We start from the raw sequence: 27,754 nt of genomic DNA, 5'->3' as shown, positions 1-27,754 counted from the left end.
GAACTTTCCGTTACTACAAACTTTACTTCAGCATCCCGACGCCTTCACAGTGTTTTCAACTTAACAACTTTCAAAAGGTTAGTTCAACTCATTCAATAGCTCCTAAATTCTGTGATTTCAATTTTTTTTTGTTCTTTTTTTAGACCTGTAACATAAAACATCTTTTGGTTTATAAGTATCAACAGCACTAAAATGTTATACATGCGTACAAAATAAAAACCTACAAACAACTAGTGCTGGGACGATATTACTATATTTCGGTATACCGTCGATATCACTTTCTGATACCGACCGTACCGAGTGCTTTCTGCCCATATCGAAATATCGGATATCGTCGATCTTTGACGATATCAACGATAATATAGATCCATCGGTTTTTTTGACGTCATCGCCCTGTTTGCACATGCGCTCGTCTACGAAAAAGCCGCCATTTTTGTAGAAAACGATCATCATTCTCTTGATTAATAGTATGTTAGTTAGTAATACTTAATTTTGTTGATAACAAGTTAACAAAAAGCCTCTATTTGCAAGCATATTATCAAATGAAATGGAAACTGTAAAAGTATCTTGAATGCAACATAGTAGTGAACAATTCATGTTTAGTTTAAGATTATTTGTGTAAAAATTACAAGAAAATTTACATGAGATGATGACTTCAAATAAGTAATGCAGGATAACTTATACAAAAATAAATTGATTGATACTATATACAAGAGTTCAGGTCTGAAGAATAGATCTTCTATAAGTGTTGATTTGGTTGTGGCAAGATTGATTTTTATTAATAAGTGGATGACTATAATATGGTCTGTATCATCTGTTTGTGTAAGTATCATTGATGTTTAAATGATTAATAGTATTTTTTGGTGTTGTTTTGATACTAAAACAAAAAATTTGCAAACAAAAGCATTGTTTGCAAATTTTATTTGCAGAAGCTTCGTGTTTTTAACGATAAAAGTTGTCCATAAAGATGGCAGACAACGATAGAATGACGTCACGAAAATACAAAGGATATTCTATTCGATTTGATACCCGATTCTTCAAAGAATTATACTGGTACATAGATTCATTATGGAGTTGTTTTCCGATGGCAGTTTTTCTTGACAGGTACGACAACTCCAAATAACATAACCGGTATTTCGATATATCGGTTGACTACGCCATCATATCGTATCAAAACGAATTTTTGATATCGTTCCAGCACTACTAACAACTATGATCTAACCGAATGTCTAAAATTTATTTAATAAGAAAATAATGTGATCACAAATATGTTAATAATTTAATCACTTTATATAAAAAAAGTATTAGATATATATACACTGTAGAGTTTAAAAAAATATCAAATGTGCTCAAATTTATCAATTTATATACATGTATCTATTTATATACATGTACCGTTTTATACACATGTTTTATACACATTTTTATACATGTATATGTTTCTATATATACAGAATCGTGTAATACGAACCATGTATTTTAGCTCACTTCACTCCTACACATCACAAAATCTATTAAAACCACAATATCTCTTGCTTGCTCATTTCTGCAGTTGTCTTACAGGTAAAAAACTCTGCATAAAGCATGCCCAAAATATTTGCATTTATCTTCCACACATATTAAAAGTGTCGCTTTCTATTTCGTGACACAAGTACATGTTAAATGAAAGCTTCTGTATTATGCACAAAATTAGGTGTTTGATGTTGAATTTCTTGACACCGTTATTTGTGTTAAGTATCACATTTTTACAAACTTGTATATCCAAATAATTTAGTATTGTTAATGGGTGTTTAAAATTTTCCTCATACATTCTAAATTTTAGCAACATGAAATGAGGATGAAGTTACATGTAAATGTTAATTGTATAATACTTTATATGAGCTTTTGATTAAAAAATTTACTACAATGAAAATATACAATCAATTGAAGTTATACAGTCAGAGTGATTTTTTGCATGTTTTATATGATGTGCTGTAGAAATAATTGATTCTACTGGAGAGAGTATAAATTTCTACTTGAATTTCCACAAGTGCACAGTTTGGTTGCTGGTGCAAGTATGAGAAATAGCAAAGGAAATAGAAACCTTATAAACCATCATTCATACAGTATGGGTGACATAGATGTCCCTGAGATACAAGCTGTCCACATCAACTAGATCAATATTAAATGGTATCAGTTTATAAAAAACATAAGTAAGGCAGGACATAATAAAATGTACCAATATAGTACAACTTCTGAGCATTAAAAACTAAAACTCTGAAAGTTTGAAAAGGCCGCATGTTTTTAATGAATATGACATTTCCAAGATTGTCCATTTATTCTAGCATTGCTCGGAGTAGGTCTACTTTTGTACATAAAATAAAAGATAGCGAGTCTTCTCTTGTAACATTTCCATCCTACGAGCATTTTTTAATCATGAAGCATCCCTCTTATTGCAAAACAGTGGAACGAGGTTTAGTGGCGCAACTGGTGATGTCACTCTACCGATCTGAAGGCCTTGAGCATGAGCCCCAAAAAACAATATTTTACTAAGCGCCTTAGTTACCACCTATATCATTTCTGTTAAATATCTGTTATCATATCTTCAGTGCAACGATTTTAGGTGAGATTACATAGTTGTTTAAATCTCCATATTGTTAATAAGTCATTTTAATTGCCAAACCTTCTTACAGTATCAATATAGAACAACTTATGTACACTTAAAACTAAGGCTATGTAAATTTGAGCATGATGTTTTTCGGTATTCAAACTCTTCTATGAAATCAGTTAATACATCAGCATGCATCAGTCTCTGATTCTTAGCTTAATTGTTTTGAAAAAATACTTAAAAAGCATAATGTTGAGAAAATTTGTAATAAAATAGAAAAACAGACTTTCACGGTTGGTTTTTACAAGAAAACTTTGAATGCTGAAATCTTATCAGTTTGTTGTTATAGTAAGACTAATGACTACATGAAGTTTTGAACTTTTGAAAGTCTACTTTCAAATCAATTTATAAAAAACTGACTCAATTATTTACAATATATAAAAAGATATGTTGCTCATAGAATCAGCATTAAGGTGGTGTTAAAAGTGATATCACTATAGCGCAACACTCCGACAGCAAACACCTTTGGCAGTTTGTTATTTTGGAGAGCCTACTGAATTGTTAACAGCGAATGAACCGGGTCCAGGATGGTAAAATCTTTACAACAATTATAAATGTGTTTGTCAAACCACTCTATAAAACTAAACAGCAGTGACTCTGTCAGGTTAAGTTAATGAAACCAAACTTTGAGAAAGCTCATCGTCTACACGTACATTAATAAAGCTTACTTTTTCTTCGTTTAGGTGCGAGTTTGTATGCGCGCATTTGTTTGCTAGTCTACGTAAACATTATGAATTTCCACATTTTTTGCCAGTTTTGACCAAGCTTCACCTACATATTTCTCTGCTTTCTGCCAGGTCGATAGAAGTATTGGAATTCAAAATTGCCAAGTCATCCTGGTTCCTGAGGACCAACTTCTTAAGTACCTCTCAACAGGAGACCTTAAGAACCTCTCCCAATCTTTCAAGCTCCTACCTGTGGACTATTGGATTAAAATGAAAGAAATCTGAGGCTAAGCCAATCTTCTTGCTAGTTATAAGTACAGAAGCTTGAAGTAAATAAGTAATCTATGTCAATGATTTCTTGTTGCCAAAACTTTTGATTTTTAACCTCACCTAAAATAAAAGCAAACATCTGAATAGACAAACTTTATCTTAGTCAAGTTGCTGCATAATAATTCAACATTAACAGCTGAAAGTTTTTAAATAATAAACAAAAAATATAAAGTATAAATGCTACTTAAAAGGCAATTGTGTTGTTTTAAAAAGTTTTATCAAAAAGTATAGATGTTTGTATATCATTTTTTATTGTCCCAGGTGATCTGCACCAACTAACAATTTTACGTTCCCAGAACGTTCCAGGGAGGTTCCGAAAAGTCCCAGAAACGTTACATCGTAACGTTGTCACAAGATTATTTGTAGACACATTTTCAACGTTCCAGCAACGTTGTGGGAAAAACATTGCTGGAACGTAACTCTCAAAACGTTCCATCAATGTTGTGGGAATTACTTTGCTGGAACATATTTCCCATAATGTCCTTACAACGTTGTGGGAAATACGTTGCTGGGACGTATTTCCCACAACGTCCCAGCAACGTTGTGGGAATTACGTTGCTGGAATGTTAGCAAATGATCCTGCATAACATTCCCACAATATTGGGAGAACATTGCGTAATATTCCACGAACATTTCTTACATAATATTGTCTCAAGGCTATTAGCTAACATCCCAGGAAGGTTACGCATAGAACATTGGTGGGACATTGATGCGTAGGGATTTCCATCTTTATTATATAATTTTCCTAGCTACTGAGCATCGCTTTCCATGCCGCGGTAATCTCGTTGAGCTAAAACGAAATATAATTATAAGGGCATACAAGTTAATGAGCAATGGCTTCGCTCTACTAACGAAATGATTTACAAACGCGTCGGCTTGTCAGACGACACGTAGCGTTAATCAATCCGTAGATAGACTATCACCAACCATCTGACACAACATGTATATGTGGCGACTTGGTCAGTTGCGATGAGTTCACACTGTCGCGTCTCACTTTGACCCGTTTAGCGGATGGACAGAGCTAATGGAGCCTAGTCATTTTTGCGATATGTCTAATGAAGTGCGAAAATTAAAATTTGTAGTGACTTTTCATTTCATTTACATAAATCATTCAAATTTATCATTATTTTTTTTCATTATTTTGTTTGTTTTTATATCTGTAATGAAAAATCTATAACATTTTTAATTTATTTCATTTTAAATAATTTTTTGTTATGAAAGGGGGACAACTTCCAAAAAATGAATCATGCGTTTTTGTACCATTCTAGCTAGAACGTTAAAACGAGGAAAAGGTTTGCTAACGTTATTATAACGTTGTTACAAAACATTGTTATCGAATGTCCCAGCAATGTTACAGGATTGCTACTTTGAAATGTCTGGGTATAAGCATTCACATAATATTGTCTTCTAATATATTCGGAACAGTATGGCATTTCACCATTATGGAACATTCAGCAGATGATCTGGTGCAAAATTCCTGCGACATGGGGAGAATGTTACAGAACATTCCACAAGCATGCCTTTCATGATGTTGCCTCCAAGATATTAGCTAACATCCCAGGAACGTTTTCGTGCAGAACATTAGTGGGGTGTAACTGTGTAGACAATTTCTAACATTTTGATGTTTCACAGAATGTTCCTCTAATGAATTGCGTACAATGTTACTATAATGTACCGAGCATAACCGTCGACAATATTCTTTCCTTAAGCTATACAACATTCCACCAACATTACGTCTCCGAAGCAACCTAATTTTTCTATAATGTGCCATGCTTAACCTTCACACAACATCTCTTCTCAAGGCTGACGGACATTCAACAAATATTGCACCTTAGATATATACGAAGACTTTTACTAGATTATTCTTAAAATAATCTTTGTGAGCATCTCAATAGTTAGGGCATGGTTCCGAAGCTGTATATTTTGGTACAAACAGTTGCATGATATAATAACAAAAAATAATATGAAACACAATAAAAATATAGCTATAAAATGACTAAACTCTATATATATTGTCATCATCAAAACATGGCAGAAAAATACCACAACCTTTACACCAGAATAAATTATATATCAATGATACACAGAGACAAACAAGCAAAGCTATGATCATATTTGTGAATAATGCTACAGTCCACCAAATGCTTTACCACATTAGACTAAAGTTTTTCCAGCTCGTCCGTCCTTGGATTGTGGTGGCGAAGGCTGTTCTTTCATCCAACAATTCAGATTACAGTACAATCCTTTAAGCCCTGAAATGTGAAGAAGCATTTATATTAGCAGATGAGAACTGCTAAAAAGTACAGAATACAAACAAAGCGAATATGAGTATAAACTAAATATGGCAACAACCTGTTAACAAAGTAATTATGAACATCGAGGTTGATCTGCCACATCACAGTGTCACTTGCTAGATACATGAAATAGTACCAGCAATACTTTTCTTTTCACTATTTGTGGGCACTCTATAATAAGGTAATATTGTCCACTCATTCAAGCTTTTGGAATCGCGATTCCTCATAATAGGCACAGGTGGATACAAGAGTGCACAACCACCATATTTTCAAAATCATCCTAATCAGCTTTTTATTTAATGGCTTCATAACTGAGCTTCCTATAAGGCTGCAACTTCAATATTATGAAAAATGCACAAGCATATCATATTTAGGGTTGCGCTAATAGTAAGTTTCTTCAGAAGCAACTAATGTCCTAGTCGCATTGTTCTTATGCTGAATTATCATTTTAATAATTTGAAATTTAAAAAAGAGTTGTTGTAGAATAGCAATGCGGTAAATTAATTAGTAAATCTCATGTAGCAAAAAACACGAACTTGGACATATCCATTAAAAAATAATAACAAACTGTAAGCTAACAACTCCGCATTAGTCGAGTTATTTACTTGGAGGTTAACCTTTCTGATGAGACGCTATAAGTGCAAACAGCTATATACGCAGGTAAATGAGAAGCACTGCTAATGCTATTGCAGATTGTTCCAAAGCTTTAAGAAACGCCGTGCAGATATTTAATGAAAAATTAAACGATAAGATTTTGTAAGTTTTAGTTGATCTAGAAGTATGCGAGCAGCCTGCCTTTTCAATTTCCTTTATAAGCTTGTTTGAATTAGCGCGTACACTCTTTTAAAAATACATAGTCAATCGGCTATTGTTGCCTCTTACATATTGTCAAATTCTTCAATCATACCTATCTTATATCACAATCAAATAGCTGAAAATCATGTCATAAAAAGAGAAAAAGAAATTACATCGCACTACTAGCTCTAAGTTGACATTTTGGTAAAAGGCAGCACGATTCTCAACCTAACATGCTTATCACAAGTTATACATAATCTAACACAATGCAAACTTTCAAGAGTTGCTTTCTTAATTATGTACACGTGCACACAACTCTTAGATTTCCATATTTTCTCTGCTTAAAATTCTGATGTGCTAGGTAGTTAGTGTTGAAATGTGCTTCCAATCTGCCAAAAAAATCTACGTTTTGTACTACAGCATTTCTAAATTTGAAACTAATTTTTCCAACTTTCAATTACAAAAATCACAGTTAAAGGGAGAGTAACTATAGATCTATCGTAAATTCAAGGGTACAAGTCGAGATCTGAAGTTTGGTTCGAAAATCCTGGTTTTGACATGTACATACCGTGACCTCTTCCATGGCTCAAATCTTTTATTCGCTAATAGTTCAATCGGGATCAGAGGCGGGCAATGCGTAGCTGAAGAAATGGCATTCAAAACACCATCAGTAAGGACGCCTTTTTTGGCGCCGTCGGGAATACTACAATTAACAAAAGCCTGAGAGTAGCATGTTATAGTGAAGATCACAGAGAACAAAAAACAAGCACTTAACCAACGTACTGGTTCACCTCAATACAAGAACAAAACCGCTACCTCGGATAATAGGTATTCAACAGAGTAGCAATGCCGCAAGACAGATTTCTGTCAGAAATCGTGATTCATGTACAAGAAAAAGGTGTGAATGCCCAATAGTGGATGTGTCAAATGGATTACTGAAGTGTGGCCTTGTAGGCAGATACTACAAAAACCAACATCAAATTCAAAACATATCACGTAATTCCAGAGAGAATCCTAGTGATGACATTTCGAATGGTGAATAATGGGGACCTGGTGTTCCAATCAGCTCACATTGAGTAGGATTACTGGTATTTCACTATTTTATAAATAAATTCCTATATGTGATATCATGTAATTTTGATTTGCAACGGTTTTTTGAAGTTGAATTTTACTAGAAATCGTGCCATGAATTACATTACCGTCATATTTTTGTGCAGACACCGCAGCAATACTATTTAAATTCATGGAAGAAACGAAGTCACTGTTGGGATTCAAACACAAATGCTCTATGGTAACATCTTCCAGCGCAGCGAGCTAGAAGCTTGTAGGTGTAGCATAAATACACACTGGTCAGTGCGCGAGGCGACATTGCAGTAGAAGGACTGGTCTTATGTACTGAATATTATATGGTATGTTTATCGAATTTGATATGGTTGTCACGACGTTAAGGACTTAGGGCACAAATAAACAAACTTTCCATGTAGCTGAATTAAAGCATATTGATAACATATTAGTAAGCCTACAACATGTATAATAAAAACACAGACATGGAAAATTTGCAATAGTGATGGAAAAATGCAAGAAATATGTCTAGATCTCACCTGTCCCACATTTATTGATACCGATTCAATTGGTTATGGAGAATTTACTGTTGAGCCGAACCGGTGTATGGTTGGCAAATTGACCATAGTAGTGGTGATTGACTAAATAGCGATTAGACGATTAGTTGCAAGGATAATGGCCAGATCTTGTGAGATTCATTCTAAAAAATCGCAAACAAACCACATTAGAGATCTTGCAAACAACAAATCGATAAACTATCTATATGGTAAGAATCTAATGGTTATGGACTTGGACTGAGATTGAACCGATAACCTTGTAGTTGCAAACCCTAAATCTGGCCACTAAAAACTGCTGGTTGGTCACTACTAATATTGCTCAACATTTTCCAACTGAATAACAAGTTTAGTAGCTCAGTGACTAACAAACATGTCTTTACTCATTTGATATATGCGTATAGATCTTCATCTTTATGAAATTTTGGAGACAAAAATAATGGCAAAGAAAGAATTCTTCAAATTAAGTTTAGGAAATGGCGTTCAAACTTGTATCAGAGTTTGTCACATCAGAGTTGTCTTCTCTATTTTATGGCAGTCAAAAACTATTAATGATTCACCATTACTCCGTTTGTACACAACACACAGTCACTCGCAATGAGATTTATTATCAACAATGCCTCTGAAGTAGGTAATGAAATCAAAAGATACATGCTACTACTCAGTAACATGCTTTACACATTTTTCTACGCATATATGGCTTCAAAGCCATTTCAATTCTATTAGCAAAAGCTCGCTCAACCAGCAAAAGTGTTTTTATCAGTTATTAAGACATTCGATAACATCGCTGTGATACGTGAAAAAAATCATATTAAAAGTTGTACTTCTCTTAAAGCACAGGGGTACAGTTAAAGAACGAAAGCAATATGTAACCCTTTTAGTGCCATAGGCCTACTCTTTTTGATGAATTCCTGTTTACAGAAGCGTGACATTTTAAAGACAAATTATATCCATTCTATGACTCGCAAATGCTTTTCAAGCTGTTTTCCAACGTCAAACGCATCCAAGAACGATAATCCACTGCAGTTTACCACCATGGAGTGCAATTATTTAGAAACACAGTCTTTAACACTCGGTTTTATTTACGGAGAAAAACTTGAATTTGTACCAATGCAAAAAACTTTACTCACCGGCAATAACGATCGCAAAGAGCGTCAATATCATTTATTACTATATTGTCAATTTTATTGCAAGTATTGCAGATGAGTTAAGCATCGTTAAATCATTAATTAAACTACAACAACTGGAAAAATAAATCAGTATGGCGGATATTTCCTCCTCCTAGTTTTGCCTTGTCCGATATTTTCAGGCATAATACGATGTAAATGCATACCTTCGAAATCTTTCGAAGGAGTACGATGCGGATTTTTAGCTTTCCCACGCATCGAACTTCATAAATTCCGAAAAGTTATAACTAAATTCTATGTATATGCCCACAAACAATCTCGGTTGATATTTTAGTTCATTATACAGTAATACAAAAACGCGTTTAATCTCTTTGTAAAGATTTAATAGACGTAAACTGACAAAACGTCGTAAAACCACGGTTATGGAAGACCAAGCGAGTCATACTTAACGCCGAATACCTGTTGGAGATTCCGACAAGTTGGTGATTTTTTCTGAAACTACCGATGTGATTACCGCTGCCTATACTCATGATGTTGTGTTAAAACTGCTAAAAGAGTTCTGAATAAATATCGCCGAGTGATTTATTCACTACTAATGGACGTGATTTGACGCTATTTGGTAAGAAACCTCAAATTGTTGATCAGTTACAAAACTGCCTTACACAAAGCCACTGCACACTCGCAGACCTGCGAAAATGGTGCCCGAAGGGTTGAAATCAACTTGATATCGAATAATGAATACCATATTAGCTTTGTGGTGACCGATTTAACTCATGCACTACTATAAGCCCCTCTGTGGGGCTTACAGACAATTTAAATCAGACGGAAGCCCCTCACTGGAGCTTTTTTATATTATGTGGTTTGGTTCTCTTTTTGTAGCTACAAGTGAATGGATTCAAATTTTCTTGGTTCAAATGCTTAGTATGGAGACTATTGTAGTGTGTGCTCATGTGAAACTGTCAGTAAAGGATTCTTATAAGTATTATATATATAGCATTTGTATTCATTTCATGTGAAACGTTAATTGCGGATGATTCCCAACATCTATAAGCACAAAAGCTCTGAAACGCGCTCGTAGAGAGCATAAGAATTTCATCGCATCTGACGAAGACTTGTCTTGTTTGGCCTGACCCATTTTGTGAGCAGCTGTTTGAATGGCTTTTTGTTGATACAAATTAATTATGTTCAACCTAAAATGAATTACGTAGTGAATAAGTTGAAGACCCTTTTATGAGAAAGAGATTTTGAGGTGATTTTTTGTGAGCAGTACATCATGTTTATGTTACACAACTATTTATTGTACTGACTGAAAAGAAAAACGAAGTTGCAAGTTGTCAGTCAAGACTCAATAATCATTTTTTATTTACAGCATGAAACTTTGTTGAGTCCAAAAATAATCCATCAGACAACAAGCAAAGCAACCTTTTCACTTCTAACATTCCTTGCAAAAAAACATAATTTTCAGTGATTTGTCTGCTAATATGTTACACAATTCTAAGAAAATTTATCTTTGCCAAAATTATTTAAGCATCGCCAAGTGGAAGTAACTTTATGCGGATCCATGGTCTATTCTAGCAAATACATGTAGACTAATTATTATGACATGACCATGTAGTAACTGTAATTTTTAATTTCTGTAATTTATCTAATTGTGATTTTTACAATTTGATATAAATGAGATAATCTCTCTTCGAGTTAAATTCAACAACAAGATTGCATAAAGGTTTGGAAATTTTTTTGAAGGTGCATCCCCCTTTTTCTTATTTTGTAAAGAGCAAATCTGACAATACAACAATCATTTCAACGGGTATGTGAACTGACTGTTTGATATAGCCGCGTAATTGCCTTTAAGCTGTATAAATCATCTATGTGAGAATTTTCTGCAAGTTGACAGGCTCGGTTACGATGGTTGTTTCTTATGTCATTACTGACCAATGCCCCAGATGGGCGCAAACTATTTTGTAATTGCAAAAGGAAGATTTGTTTAGTAAATTGACAATGTCATATAAGCAAGCTAATAACAATAACTGAACACTTCATTGTTTTGTTAATTATTTGTAATATCTACTGTGACAAGCAACGACAAAAACTGAGCCAAAGGTTTCAAAAGAACAGTGAATATCACACTGTATTATTTAACACTGTTTACGAAAACCTACAATAGGTGTTCTCGTCATTTCATGAACAAAAAATAAGATTGTTATATATGACCTATTGTTAAAGGTTGACTTGCAACAAAATTCACATTACAGTTATTTGATATCAAAAGATTCACCATGTCTTATTCTGTTGTGTTGTAGGTGCAAATTATATGGGAATGTGATTAAAAGCTTTTAAAAGCTAAAAAAAACCAACAGTTAATCGCAGCCACATGAGACCGCCGTAGTTTGAATTCTCTTTCCAAAGCGGCTCAAATGGGACGTAGTTGTTACAGGATGGTTTCTGTTTACACTTTCATGCAACCTCATTCGTCGAAATATTTTCACAAATATATTTCACACATTCAATAAAACCAGGTCTATTGTTCTTACGCGTCTATTTTATCGTCATTGTAATGCAGTCACTTTTAGCTCTGATATATTATAACTTACCGTAAAAAGTCGTTAAACTTTCTATCCTTAGTTCGAAGGCGTACATATCATTGTCTGATAATCATGACGAGCCTGTTGGTCACATGTGATATTCGAAAATTGCTGCAAAAATTATTTGCGAAGTATTGGGTCACATGATCAGATTACGACTTGACGATTAGATCAAGCCAAAACAAAATTGAAAGTAGCGCGCATCTATATTTGATATGGGGTCTTCGGTAAAACCCGAAGTGTTTGTCATAAACTAGTGCTACGATAAGTTTTATATGGAGCTTTTTATTGGCCTTTCAATTCACATGAGAACATCACGTAACAAGACAATAACCAAACTGTCAGAACTACGTCAGAGAAATAAACAGATTCCAATTTACGGCGGCTTTTCGTTTTTGAGCTTTCAAGAGCTTGTAATCACATTTCCACATATTTGGCACCTACAACACAACAATGTAAGACATGGTGAATCTTTTGATACCAAATAACTGTAATGTGAATTTTGTCGCAAGTCAACCTTTAAAACTAAAACTAAAGCTTTGGAGGCTAAGCTGCTTTTCATCAACAACAAAAACTTCAGCTTTTTAAAATTCACTCTCAGAGTCGTAGAGCTCACATGTGTGCTATACGGCTCTGTTCACGTCTAGACATACTGTTGCAACAATAAAGCTATCTCTCCTTGGAGCAGACAATTCCACTTCTCCGGTAACTTTTAACTACTAAACAGCTATTGCATTCGTTAAAAAGTATTAGTCAGCCCAGCTTTTAGCTCTATGGTGACAGTTTTGTCTTATTAATAGAAACGCACATGCAATAGATTGAAGGGGAGTCTATGGGTGATCGATCCGCATGATGCCACACTATCACAGTATTATCCAAGAATTGTATTTCAATGGGATTATCGCTCAACTGAGCAGTTACCGGTGTATCTTAGACTCGCAGCTTACAAATTTCTTACTCATCAATACTCTTTAAGGGTGGTCAGTGGTCACGTGAGAGCCGAAACGAACTAAACGACACAAAACAACGTCGCTGTCAGTTGTAAACTGTTCAGCCGAAGACATTTCTGGCTGAAACGAACCATTTCGATCCTGCTCGAAATTTTGTGGTCGAACCCTTGCGTTTATTGGCTGGTTAAAATTCTACCGAGCACTCGTCACATTTCTATTTACGTGCGTGTGAGCAAAGGTAAATAGAAATGGGACGATCTTTTTATTTGGTTAAATAAACAACATCAAACAATTTATGACAAGGCTCTCCCGGACTTGTGATTGTGTTGCATGAATGTAAGATGTTGTGCTTGAGTTTTGCATAAATGTTAAAGAATGGTTGTGGTTTTATTTCCTGTAGAATATAAGTAATGTGTCATACTCATCCTGATGAATAATCGTTGCCTGTTTTATTTATGTAAAACCACAGTACTATGATGAAGACTGTTTTTGTTTGTTATGTACTCAGCATAGAAAAACATTCATATATTAACAAAAAGTATAATTTTGTTGATGGAAGGTTCGGCAAAATTTTTCTATCGAGTGATTTATTCTGAGCAGCTGAACGATCTTCTGATAAGTCTGCTGTGTAATAATAATTAATAATTGTTCCTCAAAGTTTTTTGTTTACAATAGAAATATTTAGTTTAAATACATAAAAACTACCAATGAAACAGTGTCCTGTCTCCATGCGTATGGTATCTAGGAGGCGAACTGACTTCGGATGCCATGTGACATGTGGTTTAGCCGACCCAAAGTAAACTAACCTCCAAACCTAAGTCAGTTCGGTCATCGCGTGACCACGGCTTTAGCGTGTCACCTTTGCAACATTACTAAAAGGCTGTGTTTCAAGTAAGCGAATCTTTTACTGGTGCACCTTCCATTACATCACGTGGTCCATACATGCATACATAGCTGAGAGGTTCTATAGAGGTCCGAAGGGCTATACAATATTACATAGCCTTTTGCAGAGGTCTCTCCAAAGTCGTTCTGTTATTGAAGATGTCATTGGCAGCTGACCAAAATTAAAGTAAAACAACCATGATAGTTAGTGTAATTAATATAATTATTCAATAAGTTAAAGCAATGGTAAAATAAATTGTGGCAATATGTTACAATGCAATACTGTTAGCAGCGGACGACATTCAATCTATATATAAATGTGAGCGTTTGTCGGTCGGTCCAGTTGTATACGGATAGTTTTAGTAATAAAAAATTCGCTTCGCAGAGGATTTAAACTTGCGAAGATTGTAATCGCAAGTTTGCAAACGCGCATAACTAACCACAAGATTGTGATTTTCGGCCATCTTTTTTTCAGTATCCGTATTGCGATTGTAGGTTACTAACTAAATGTATATGTAATTTTTACTATTAACTAATATTACCATTTGTTTCATTTTTATAAAGTCATTTTAAAATCCATTACCTCTCTTTTAATGTGACGTTTCAATTTCAGATGTCCTGCTACACTCCTATTTTCGGTTTCTTATAAAGCAATCGCTAAATCTACAAAGTACCGTGGTGCGCTTCATTGCTATACATTTGTACTGGTATCGTCCATAAAAACTTTTTCAATAGTTTTTCAAAGTAGCTTCTGCTGCAGCAGTAACCTTTGTATACACACGTTTCTACATGTATATAGTCACTGTTATTAATAATTCAGCCTAGTCATGATTTTTATTTTATTTTTTCAATTAAATAGTGCAAGTGCTCTAGAATATCGAATATCAGAATAGGATGAGGTTAAGCACTTTACAAAGAATCACAGCCATCTTTGGTACTAAAAATGATCAGTGCTTGTCCAATTACTACATGAATTATGATGTTATACTTATTTCTTTGGCAATTAGGCTTATTTGTGCTGTTTGTCCGAGGTTGGAAGGAGCAGAAAAGCCTCTGACCTCTTGTATAGAACGCACTAGAGTTTGCGCAAGCAGAGTGCCTCAATAGTTTAATAACCTAACCAGTATGGACAATCATTTGTGTCGCTTTGGTTGTCCACTAGTTTATTGAATGATTCATAAGCAGTTTGTTTGTGTGTGTGTATGTGTGCTCTGGTCACTGCCTGTTCCCATACACGTCGCAAAGTACTGGCGACAGCACCGCATGCTATTAGCGGTGAAATGGGAACCTATGCGCCGGGTACAGCCAAGGACCGCCGATGGCTGCAGACGGCCTCGCAATAGTTTAGGGCTGTTCAAATGTCGCAAAAGGCCGCAGGCAAAACCTTCATGTAATGCTCGTACAGGTGAAGGTCACCATTATAGAAACGGCATGACGAGCGAACATTTTATGTGATTCCTCGATTATGTTTACCGATGTAGCTTATATGTGAACATATGCCACCGAGCCTAGTGCCGCAAGCGTTTTGCTGCGCAAGTTACCGCCAGAGTTTCGCAATCGATATGTGAACCAGGCTTTAGTATTAAGCTGCGTTCAGATCAGCCATTGTGCAGAGGCCAAGTTTGATCTGAGAGTGGGTGATTTTGTCCGTTTTTTATTTGCAGGGTCAGATAACTTTAGCTGATATATTTTAGTGAGTCACTCCTTGAATTTTGCTGACTGTTTCCTACAATGTTTTTAGTGAACTTTTTTAGCAAGCTGCCTGATTATTTTGCACTGCTCATCGCTAATAATGGATAACCATAAGGAGGACGATCTTTTGCTAACATAATGTGCTTCAACTATTATAATAACAGCAGATACTTCAATTAGCATGTGGTTGCTATGATAATTGAACCTGAGCAACAATTCCACAGCAGTTTTCCGGGTTGCTGTTACTCATGAGTGAAGCTATGACAATAGCATACACAAGTGTGAAGACAAATATGGTGTTCATATTAAAGCCTGATTTCCATATGACAGCACAAGGCCGCGACGTCCTGCGTGCGTAGGCCAGCTGTGATATGGAAACTTCAACACACGACGATAGCGCGACGTGCGTACGCTAATCGCAAGGATCCAACAGAATGGGTCCTTGCGATGGGTGCGCACGATTATGTATCCCACAATACACCGCTAGACCTTGTCAACCCATCCCATAATTCAAACGGAGGGCTGTTTTCCGAAGAAATCTGTCTCTCCTACGAAAAAGTAAGGAAATTATCCACTCTGTCCAATGCAAGCGTGGTGCCCACGCGCGATATGGAAACACCGCATCGCGGCCCATGAAATGCATTGTGCACGATCACTGGGCTGCGCACGATCATTGTGCTGTCATATGGAAACCAGGCTTTAATGACACTATGACTCACGGTAAAAAAGATGTCATTGGCTACTCAAATAGAATATCGGCTTTGAAAAAAAATTTTCTCTTTGGACTATATCGGTATCAGGCTTGTTTGCGCTGTTCACACGATACGATTCTCTGTCAGTAGAAAAATTGGTCAGAGAATTGACCCAAAATCGGCTGCTGTGACCGCAGCTTTAGTCTGTTAGATTTAGCTTTCTGCTTTTAGGAGGAAACTTATGTTATGCAAAAGCTATTATAACGAATATTGTTGGTTGGTCACATGGTGTATCTGCTCTAGTAGGGCAGTGGTGTCAGGTTTAATGCTTATTAGTTTGTTGTAGGGGCTTAATAGAAACTGATGTTTTTTTTCTTCTCTAGAAGGTATTCTCAGTAGAAGCATATATCTGACTTTAGTTCATTTTTGGCAATTGTTTCCAGTTCTAATTTATTGCAGCTTCAGTGGTAGTGTCTGCCTTTGAATTTTGAGCTAATATAATCGTGCATTGTGGTGCCATTTTGTGAAGCGACCAGCATTTGTAATCTTTAGTTACACACCCCATGAATACTTGTCATTGTGAAACAAAGGAACTCATCATGTTATTCAACTTCTATATTAGTATTTATGCATCCTGTCTTAAGAGTATTATACACCTCTTACATAACCACTCATCCCCTTTTATTTAACCATTTCTGATGTGATTAGGAAACAGCTTTCTGGACTCTTGCTAGCTAGCCTGGGCATGGCTCTCGTGGTGGATATGGAGAGAGAGCCTGGGACACATAGCGAAAAAAAGGTAAGATAACTTCTGCAAAACGAGCGACATATGTTACATATGACGCTCAGACTGATACTAATGGAAGCGTGTCGTTAGATTCGTATCTCACCATGTATTAGATGTGGCGCGTTTAAAAGCCTATTGTCACGGTAACGTGACTTGATCTAGTAAAAAGCGCTATTTTTTTGATAGGCTGGGTGGTTACGAAATACCTTGTTTAATAATAAAACGATAGGAACCATAGGCTACTATTCTCTTGCGTTTTCACGTTAGCAGTTTCATTTCCTATACTGATAAAAATGGAGCCATTCAAAAATTACTATCAAAGCTAGGCATAGTTGAGACCAGAACAGTCTCAAGCTTTACAACATATTATCGCAGGTCTTGACCAATTTATAGTTCTTCCTACTGGCTTCGGAAAGAGTATTTGCTTTCAGATGGCACCGTTTTGCAGTGGTAGGTCTGAGTTGTTCATAATAACTGTCGCGAATAATAATACTCGTGAGTAGAATAAAACTGAGATTACTTTTTACTAGATAAACATTTCTTTACTAGCAGCGTGCAATTCATTTTTGTTGTTCTATTGCTATTCGTTTGCTATTTTTGTATTGTTATTGTGAATTTTTTTTATTCAATTGATTCAATTTTTTATTATAATTAAATCAAAATATAATGAATTGAACATATGAAATAATATAACTGTCGTTATTGATTTATTATGCAACCAACATTTCGTACTTACTAACCAGCGTTTGTTTGCTGCCAATTCAGATTAAAAATAATACATAATACTCGCGTAGATCATAAATAAGACCGTCACATGATACTCCTTCGGAAATAACGATTGTGATATTAGTGACTTCAGAAGTCGGCTTTTAGAGTTGTCTTCCCCGCGTGTTGCGATGTGTCCCAGGCTCTCTCTCCCAATCCCCACGAGAGCCATGCCCAGGCTACTTGCTAGCCTGACACGCAGATTTATTATTCCAACTTCCTAGCACCTGCTATTTTACTGCTTAGCATAAATGTTATCTGCTTCCTTGTACTTACTCGCTTACTGCCTAGGAAGCTTTGCAGCGCCCAATCGTCTGTGATCTACGGATGTGACGATTGCCTGACTGATTAGGCAAACATATATAAGCCTGTGTAGATCAGAAACAATTCGAACTCCATATTTTACTCACGCTCTACGTATCACTCTGCTCTTGTATCACTCTTTATATTTTTAGACTTGCGCAATGAGTATCGGCCATTGACTTGATTAGCCTTCATATATTTTATGTTTTTGCAATTGAAAGTTTGAATTCTTAATAAATATATTCTGTTTTAAAGTTTTTTAACTAAAACAAACCAGTCTAATTCTTGACATTAAATCTACACCTAAAATACAGTCCTTTATAAATTCGCAAATCATAAACCAACTACTTGAACCACCAATCCAGCACTTATAGTTAATAATCCTTTAAACAGAGGGTCATTACAATTTCTATGTCATCAGTCAACTATTCAATTGACAAGTTCATTACTGAAGCAGCATGTTTGTGGTGGTTGTAGATAGTAGTTTGTGATTTTGCTGCCAGCAACTTTCTAACAGCAAATTGTTTCCAGCAAAACTGTTGAAAATCTGAGTGTATTGATCTTAACTATATACATTGTATAATAACCGCAAGTACATCACTAACTTCCATACTATACTCCACACAAGTTGCTTGTAAAACTGTGTATCTCATAACTGAATATTGTAAGATGGCAGATCTCTTCATGAGTGTTTCTATTGTATTCTCAAAAATCTGGTTAATCATTGATTGGCTTGGTTTGCTGAGCATTAGTATCTTTGTCAGACTTATTATTGTTGGCATAGGCCTGAAATCCTCAATTGCTTTATTTGTTTTCTCTATAAAACATGTTATAATGGAACTCTATACATAACAACCCAAAGGTAGACAAATGTGTTTTATTTTATAATTTTAAAAGTATAGCACTATGATTCTTCGTCTTAACTTATTAGTATGCTGGACTTGGTAGATGGCATCGAAATCTGCAAGCAAACACATTAGCAATCAAATATATTACAGAATAGGAGAATGTGTTCTAAAAATGGTAACTACCCTTGTTGCTAAGCTCGCACCTATTTTTTGGATCAGCTTTAAAATGGCTTTTTTGCTAGAAAAACAGCAATACTGTTTCTAGTGCTTTTTGATTCAACTTAACTAGCCCATGTTTATTACATTTACTGTGACTAGCATGCTCACTTATCACCACTTGCGACTCTACTACATGCCATTCAGCCACCTAAATGCTGAGTATTATTTAATGTCATACGGCAACCAGCTTTATGGATGCAAAGCTTTTATGTGAATTTAATAATATTTTTAAAATTAATTGCTATTAAATCTAAGTGGTAGGTACAATGGCTGGTTTGGAAACTTTGGATAAATTTTGGCACAGTATTCCGATGTCACTCATGAAAAGATCCTGAGACCTACCGAAATTTATTAAAAATAGCATTATTTGCAATTGTGTTATGCAATTAAAACTTGATTTTAATGACACAGATGGCTCCTGCCCCTACTTCTCTCATCTAAACCAAGAAAGAGTCATGTAGAAGGTGACGATGACTTCCATGATGATTTGGAATCAAGCGAACAGCTGGAAATCGAACTGTCAAGGTCTGGCTCGAACATAGTGGAGTGCATCGGTAGGTAAATATGACCAATATATCCAGGTTTTCTACAAAACAAAATATCTGGCACACATTGCAGCCTTGCTGCATATGCTAAACTGCATGGCTGCTCATATTGTGGTGCATAATTTGGGTATATAAATGTATTTTGGTATTAGCTACTTTCACTTATTGTTAGTGTATAAAGCAGATATACAGAAAGCAGAGTGGCTTGAAATAATACTGCAGCAGATCAGCGATATGTAGTTAAATTTATTTTATGGTTGATACATATGCTTTTTATAACAATATTAGCATATGATATTTATTTAGCAGGTTATGAGGTACAGAGCTTAAAACTCAACTGCAATGACTGCACCAGCTTTATAGCCTCCTGTCCAGGTTTACGCATCAGGGGATGATGCGATACTAATCAGTGTAAAAGATAGAGGTGGTATGTTTCCACCTCATCCTGTCATCACAAAGATATGTCTAGGCTCAGAACTGAGCATACGGCAGGGTGTCGACTTACAAGGAATCACTGCAGACATACACAAGCTGGTGGTCACTCAAACTCTTTCATCGGTTTTACAAAGCAATTTGCATCAGGGATTTCCATGCTCGTTCCACTGCGCAGCGCAACGTTAGTTAAAATATTACCTCCAGATATTTCAGGATTATAATTCATCAGGAGGCTACAAAGGTAGCAGCTAACAAGGGAATCTCAGATCAAGGCTCAGCCGACTGGTCGTCTTTAGTCATGTGTAGCCTTTCACAGTATGTCTAGAAAAGTGTACCATTTGTCGCTTGTTTTCTACGAGTTTGCTGATGCTGTTTGCATAACACCCAAGACCCAACATTTATATTCATGGCAGACTGCAATCAGCGTACGATGTACCAGTGTGTATGCATTTGAAATCAGTTTGTACACCTAGCTATCTGACATGTTAGCCCATAGCATATGGCAACATTGATAATTTTGCAATATCTTTTGGAATACATGTGCATCAATATACACTTTTACTCGCACTTTTTATATGAAATATTCAACTTTATGTTTATAAATTTGCAGGGTAGGAAATACATAGTGTATAAGCGTTGTATCTAAAATTTGAAACAAATATCTTGTGTGCTTTAGTAGTTATATCAAATTACATGTAGCAACAAAAATGTCTCTTGATTCTTTCAGTGTAAACAATGATGACTCACTTGCCTGACCAGCTGCAAGTGAACAAAGCATTGCCCTTCTGTCACAAAGCATGCGGCTATTTATGTAGGACATCACGGCTTTGCATTGCCCAGTCTCCTATAGCTAATAGGTCTTAAATAGGCTCGTAAATGTCATCTTCAAGAAAGGGTAGTGAGCTTCAGCCAGCGCATTGGCATTTAAAATACACCAAAGGTCAAGCTGAGAATTAAACATGAGTAGCAGTACGCAGACCAACACACACAGGCACACATACATATTGAGCTATCCCTGCTACTTCACTCTGTATGGGGTATAAGTGGTAACATCACTTATGAGTTCAATATAGTGTCAGGGTCAGTCATGTAGTAGGACACTCCCCTGGTCATGAATATAATCTCCAACATATCTATGGCAAAACAGTCTTCAGCCATTTTGCAGCTGTTTAACTATGTGAATACAATTGTGAGAACTTTGCAAATTTTATGCAATTCAAGTTAGTTTATTTTTATCCTGCAAAGTTCTGATCAGACATCAGCTGTAATCAGCAATTTGGATTTAAATGCTCTCTGTTGTGTCCTTATGAGGCTTACAGCGTACCTGTACCCGTGGTTTTATAGGACTATTTTGACTATTAGGACTAAAAATGGCTTGAGACAGCTGGAACAAACATTTACTGAACCAAAATGAATCGAACAATATTAGAGCATGAGCGTTTAAGTAATCTAGCAAAAGGGCTACCCAAATATTGCAGCAGTAATATTAGGTGCTCAAAATTAGCCAGTTCAACCTTCTTAGGAGGGTTTTTGACATACACTATTTTCCCATGATGCGCAGTGCTTCGGAGTTGCGCCCTTTCCGAATCATGGAAACGGCGTCTTCGCACTGAAATCACTGCGCACTGATCAGTGCGAAGTCTGTGCAAATTTGCAACAAGGAAACAGCAACTGCGCAGTGGCTGCACATATCTCCCATGCCATGAAAACGGATTCTTCGAGGGCCATGAAATAGTACAAAAGCTATCCTGCTAATCTTGTTTTTTTTAATCTGATTTTCTTTCACCTATATTTAATTATGGTCTGCGCCCACAAGGATGAGGTGATTACTTTCCCAGACTTTGTTATCGATGCCAACACCTTTCGAAAAACAGGAGGCACGTCCTAAATAACGTTTAAATAATATATTGCTTAAAAAATTCTTATTAAAAATATATTACTTTGTAAAAATTGTGTAAAGTTTTGTAAAACATTGTGATTGTGTATTGTAAATAAAAGTATAATGATGACAGAAGCATAAAAAGACCTTTTCTGATGTTCGGTATCCATGATCGATTCAATTTCTCCATCAGGCGATTCGATTTATACAATGTCTCTTCTCTGGCTAATTTGCTGAAAACCACTGCGCAGCATGGTAACGTGTCAATCCCTTCGACTTCGGAGGGGGCTGCATCGCAGTACTGCGCACCATGGAAACATAGTTATAGTCCTTTTAACATTGCCCTAACAATAGACCGATCTTTAAACAGAGCAGCTCGTTTATTGTGAACGGTATTTGCAATAAGGTTTCCTTTTATGCATTTGGAAAATTTGCAGGTATTTTATAACCATAAAACAGCTAAAGATTTTTGCTTAGATTTTAAAATAATCTATCTAAAGTTTTTTAAAAATTCTGCAACTGAATAAAGCATTGTTGCAGAAAAACAGTGATATCTTATAGAGAAGTTGTTTTCATTGCATGAAGCAAGACTAAAGCTGAATAAGGATACTTCATTAATAATAATTTTGTTTGTGTTTTAAAGAGCCTTGTTAAATATTAAAATGGTTTTCTATTCTGTGCTAAAGTTTTGCATGCAAACAATAAAATAGAAGGAACTTAAATGACAACATAGGTGAAACAAATGCAGGCCTCGATTGAGTAAAATGTTGGTGTATTGTACCTAAGTTCACTTGAAATGTAGAAAAGAGTAAATTGAATGTAATAAAATCCTGCAAAATTGCTCTCAACTTCAATGAGGAATTAGTACGAGTGACTGCGCGTTACAATCAGAGAATATGAATAATTAAGCATTTTGCTATGTACACACTGTACTCTGCAATCGAGCGTTTCAATAAACACTTGCTGATGTGGATTTAACACCAGGCTTGACCTCATAGGTCAAGTACTAGCCTAATTAATGACTCAATAAATAGCTAACCAGTCTTGTCCCCGCTAAGCTTAGCAGCAATGATTCGGAAGGTTGGCACATTGAGACTGCTGAAATGGAAATAAAAACGACTGAATCGTGAAAATGTTTTTAATGTGATTGTCATCGATATTCTAATGCACATTAATAACACTAGTGCCGTTTCCATAATTGGCAAGAACAATGGATTCGATAATGTTTTGTAGATCGCAAAACTCGCTTAGCTTGCGGATTTATGCCGTTTCCATGACGCAGATAACTTGTGGATTGGCTCAGTTTGCAAATTATGAGCGTCATGGAAACGCAGCTATTGTCTGTTAATTCTCTAGCATGTTGAACTCTTCTCTAGTTGAGCTCTAAGAGATGAGCGAATTAATCACATCCTTCAAATAGCACTACACTAGCCGGTCTCACTGTCAAGGACTGTTACACAGGCTGAGGATGTCTGACTGCTAACACGAGCTCAGTCCGTTGACTATCTATGCGTTGACTATCTATGCCATCTCACCGTGCGGCGCATGGGCCATCATCTTAACCATAATGTTTTGGAATGTTGCATATATGTTACAGCCATTCTGAAAATAGAAATACACACAAATTTTTAATAATCATTTTGATACTTATGTGGCTACAACATATAATGGCACTGTTTTGAAGCTGTCTTCCATTATAGTTGCAGCTGTGTCAAAGGTTGGCTTGCAATAAAATTTACATTACAGTTATTTGGTATTAAAAGATTCACCATGTCTTACTCTGTTATGTTGTAGGTGCAAAATATGGAAAAGGGATTACAAGCTCTTAAAAGCTCAAAAACGAAAAGCCGCCATAGCTTAGAATCTCTTTATTTCGATGACGTAACCACGAAGTTTGGTTATTGTCTTGTCACGAATGTTCTCACGTGAATTGAAAGGCCAATACAAAGCTCAATATAAAACTTATCGTAGTATTAGTTTATGACAAACACTTTGGGTTTTACCAAAGACCGCATATCAAATATAGATGCTCACTACTTTACAGTTTTGCTTCGGCCTGGTCTAATTGGCAAGTCATAATCTGATAATGTGACCCAACACTTCGCAAATAAATTTTGCAGCGCTTTTCGATCATCAAAGGTGACCAACAGGCTCGTCATGATTATCAGACAATGATATGTACTCCTTCGGGGTAAGGTTAAAATATTTAATGAACTTTTGCGATAAGTTATAAGATATCAGTGCTAAAAGTGACAGCATTACAATGATGATAAAACTGACGCGTAAGAACAATAGACATAGTTTGATTGAATGCGTGAAGTATATTTGTGAAAACATTTTGACGAATAAGATTGCATGAAAGTGTAAACAGAATCCATCTCTCACAACTACATCACGTTTGAGCCGTTTTGGAAAGGGAATCCAAACTACGGCGGTCTCGTGGGGCTGCGATTTTATGTTCGTTTTTGAGCTTTTAAGAGCTTGTAATCACATTTCCACATCTTTTGCACCTACAACTCAACAGAGTAAGACATAGTGAATATTTTCATATCAAATAACGGTAATGTGAATTTTGTTGCAAGTCAACCTTTAACAACTAAGCACCTGGCCAGACATTTAGTTGTGCTGCCAAAATAGATGACTATGGTATATTTACACCCACCAGTCTCATGTGCATCGCATCTCCATCATTCGCTCATTGAGCAATGCTATGGCTGTCCCAAAGTAGGTATTATTCATGGAGTAAGCTCTATGACTGCATGAACAGTAATCAATCAAAAGTTTACTATTTTAGTCATGTTTACCAGTTTGCCTCTTCGCTATGACATCACTCAATAGGCTTACAGTGGAAATGTCTTACGGTGTGTTTACACTGCAGCAACTACTATCAATTTTAGTTGCACATGAAATTGGCTGCGATCACATAGCTGCAACTTCCTACAACTCCACCGATGATTGCACAGTAAAATTTTAGATTTACCAGACTTATTTGTTTTTTGAAACATGTAAACAGTTAGAATTTATATTTTCAAAGCTTGATGCAGTTGCACGAGTGCATTGGACGGAGTCATTGACTATCTTTGACATCAAACATCTTTGTAAGCTTTTGCCCTTACAGATGTTGTTACCCGCAGCTAAAGCTTGGAACATCAGCAGAATTTATAACAGAATCTTTGTGATTGCTTTTGTCATGTTATGGAGGATTTTGTTCACCCAACCTCAGACAAGCTGACTATTTTACAGCGCTTACTGCTTGCTGTTTGAATTTTTCACCTTTATTGCTCTTCTATATGAATAAACATGTTTCACCAATCAATGCAAATGCTAGTTGACTTTGATCATGTCTCATCGCTTTTCTTCTTTTCACAGTGTATGACTTAGTATGAGGCTTCCTAGTTCATCTACTAGCAAAGTTATGGTAGGGATACTTAACAATCACTTTCAATACGTCTACTTCATTTAAAAGCTACAGAGTGACAAATCTAAACATCTGAGGTATGCATGAGTTGACATTAACTGACTTGCCCTTAATTCGATTATGGAGCAAACTTTGAAGGCATGGTATCAAATGAAACCATATACATGTACCTCTGAAAGGTGTTATGAGGTCACTTAAGTTGAAGTTAAACTAAGCCAAAATAAATTTGGGCCTACAAAAACAACACTTGAGCTAAGGTTAAAATGGTCCGCTGCTTCTGTAAAAAGTATTCACAAAATTAGCCATTATTCTTCTTTGAGGTAGGTTTTCAGATAATATGTCACATATTTCAAACATTCATCTTGTTCATTGCTAATAAGACTAATATGCTCATTACTAATATGATTAATTTATCTCTGCAAAACATTCCAGTTCATTAGAACATTGTCAAGACATGCACAACGCTTCATTTATTACTAGGTGAATGCCCTGCGTTGCAAGGGTAATAGAACTGCTTATAAACACTACATTACCTACTACATTACAATTACAGTACATCATCTGCAACTGTTTATAAGTTGTTTTATTACCCCTGCAATGCCAGGCATTCAGCTAGTGAGGCTATGAGCCCTGAAGCTAGATGGTAATTATTATCATTGCTATAACAGGACTACACTTAGACACAGATTAATATATATATATATATATATATATATATATATATATATATATATATATATATATATATATATATATTGTAATGGCTTGGCCCGGTAGCTGAGCCAGCCTTACTATCCTAACAAGCCGGTGCAGCCTGAACTCTGGGCCTTCCCCTCGTCGGCCTGCCTGACACACCTAGTGGTCTGATCAGGCCACGGCTGGTTGCCCCAATCTCAGGCTCACTTGGAACGCTAACACAGCCTGCTCTCTGAGACCCTATTTAGGCTAGTCTAGGTTCCGGGCTAGCTCACTGTAGGGCCTGATCTCTAATGCTATGGCTTTTCTGATCAGGTCCTGTTGTAGCGTAGCCAACCCTTAGCCTTCCTTAGGTATCTCCCAAGCAGTCCTTACTTGAAGCTAGATCAGTTTTGGTAGAATGGTCCTGACTAAGCCACCCAGGCAGGCATAAACGTGATCAGTCGGTGTGAGTGAATTTAGCCTATTTATTATATATAATCATGAATACATGTTGCACAGCGTCGCCCACTTACATAATGATTACATAACACCTAATTACGTTGCGGCAGGCCTGTGAGGCAGGCCTAGATATGCAGTGTTACATAATAGGGTATAATAGAAAAGCTCACATAAGGTTGTAATACAGAACATTGATATCTAAGGATAAGAGCATAGTTAATACATTTGTCTAGTCCTCCACAATATATATATAAAAAAAATTGTTTCCTCACCCCGGATACCCCGTATGGGTGGTAAATTCTGCTCTAACTCGGGTCTCCTACCAAAGACCTGAGAGTTTGAGCACTCGCCTCAAGATCTTAGCTGTTCCCAATAGCGCACTTTTCTGCAACTCACCTGAGTTGATTGCTGTTGGTATTTGGGCAAGCCACATTTTATGCGCCGCTGTTATTGCGCCCAGTGCCCCAATGACTACTGGGATTACAGTTGTTCTTACATTCCAGCATTTTTCAATTTATTCTCCAGAAAGGGAGATATTAATATATCTATATATGTATCTATTTATATATCTATTTATGTATGTATATATATATATACTTATATATATATACATACATATATACATATATATATATATACATATATACATATACATATACATATATATGTATATATATATATATATATATATATATATATATATATATATATATATATAGACTGTTGTTTATTCATTAGGCTCAGCTTACTTTTGTAGTCTATCAAGAATCACATGTAAGCCCATGTCTATTATTTTAGTGACATCTGTGATTGACTGGTTTAGAACATCAACTAGCCAGATATGCAAAAAAAAACAGAAAATAAACGCTCCATTTGCAGATTATGGTTATGTACATAGTGTTGACACAAAATTTTGCATAAAACACGCAAATAAAATCACATGGAAAATGATAGCAAGTAGGCAAGCAAAAACCAAATGTGTCGACAAGCCTGAACAATGATGTTGTGTCTTCTAATATACAACCCTGATTCCTAAAGCTAAGAGCTGTCTGATGTGGACTACTGAGCCGTAGCGATACTAACTGCTAGTCTAAACATTTTACTTGAACATTATCTTTATGGTAAATGGATTATGATATACCTTAA

At 35.9% G+C, this 27,754-nt stretch overlaps 2 long non-coding RNA genes across 2 annotated transcripts; one reads left to right on the top strand and one right to left on the bottom strand.

The window, feature by feature from the left end:
- Nucleotides 1–5,543: 5,543 nt before the first annotated feature.
- On the bottom strand, nt 5,544–9,179 carry LOC137396565 (uncharacterized). Its single transcript, XR_010978576.1, has 3 exons — nt 8,333–9,179; nt 7,300–7,434; nt 5,544–5,894 (listed from the first exon to the last, which is right to left on the bottom strand). It is a non-coding gene; the product is annotated as an uncharacterized lncRNA (long non-coding RNA).
- Nucleotides 9,180–9,923: 744 nt separating this feature from the next.
- On the top strand, nt 9,924–20,300 carry LOC137396240 (uncharacterized). Its single transcript, XR_010978504.1, has 4 exons — nt 9,924–10,093; nt 16,981–17,071; nt 19,606–19,748; nt 20,046–20,300. It is a non-coding gene; the product is annotated as an uncharacterized lncRNA (long non-coding RNA).
- Nucleotides 20,301–27,754: the final 7,454 nt, after the last annotated feature.

The sequence above is a fragment of the Watersipora subatra genome, chromosome 5, assembly GCF_963576615.1.
Source record: "Watersipora subatra chromosome 5, tzWatSuba1.1, whole genome shotgun sequence".
Lineage (NCBI taxonomy): Eukaryota > Metazoa > Bryozoa > Gymnolaemata > Cheilostomatida > Watersiporidae > Watersipora > Watersipora subatra.
The sequence above is the reverse complement of the archived record's forward strand: the minus strand, read 5'-3'. Positions and strand labels throughout refer to the sequence as shown.